Genomic DNA, 956 nt, shown 5'->3' with positions numbered 1-956 from the left:
CCAGAGGAGGGCCAGGATCTCTTCTCGATCCTCCCAGAGTGCAGGACACGGAATAACGGGCTCAAGTTAAAGGAAGCCAGATTCCGGCTGGACATCAGGAAAAACTTCCTGACTGTTAGAGCAGTACGACAATGGAACCAGTTACCTGGGGAGGTTGTGGGCTCTCCCACACTAGAGGCCTTCAAGAGGCAGCTGGACAACCATCTGTCGGGGATGCTTTAGGGCGGATTCCTGCCTTGAGCAGGGGGTTGGACTTGATGGCCTTGTGGGCCCCTCCCAACTCTGCTATTCTAGGATTCTATGATCTGCACTTTCTGCATGTCACTTTCCCTCAGACCTCATGGTTCACACTCTCACTCCCCCAACCAATTTTAACTCAAGAAACGCTCCGTGCATAAAGCTCACGAAAGCTTCTGCCAGAATAAAAGGTTTAGTTTTTAAAGTGCCACAAGCCTCTTTTTTTGTTTCTGTTGCAACGCAGATACAACAGCTACCCCCTGTGGAAGTTCAAGATAGTTCCTATAAATCACCCTCCCCCAACCTGGCGCCCTCCCGATGTGTGTGGACTGCAACTCCCAGCATGCCCCAGTCCACACACATCGGGGGGGGGCGCGCCAGGTTGGGGGGAGGCTGATTTATGCAACAATTAGATACAAGCCAACGGGTCTGGGAGCGAGCCGCAGTTCTAGTTCATTCCTGATGTTGCAATAGGCCGCGGGGGGGGGGAAAGCACATCTGGAGGACGCTCCCCCGACGAAATCGCGGTCAACGGGGCCCGGGTTCCTCTGCCTGCTTGGCCGGAACGTTTTGAGCTGGGAACCAACGAGCCGCGGGGCGCAGTTTCTCGAGCGGCGGGGAGGATTTTCATCGCTGCTCCTGAGGGCAGCTGGAGGCGCCCACGTGGCTGGCAGCGGGCCGGGCAAGGCGGGCGGAGGCTGGGCTGGATGGATGGATTG

The sequence above is a fragment of the Elgaria multicarinata genome, chromosome 1 (assembly GCF_023053635.1).
Source record: "Elgaria multicarinata webbii isolate HBS135686 ecotype San Diego chromosome 1, rElgMul1.1.pri, whole genome shotgun sequence".
NCBI lineage: Eukaryota > Metazoa > Chordata > Lepidosauria > Squamata > Anguidae > Elgaria > Elgaria multicarinata.
Note: the sequence above shows the minus strand (reverse complement) of the source record.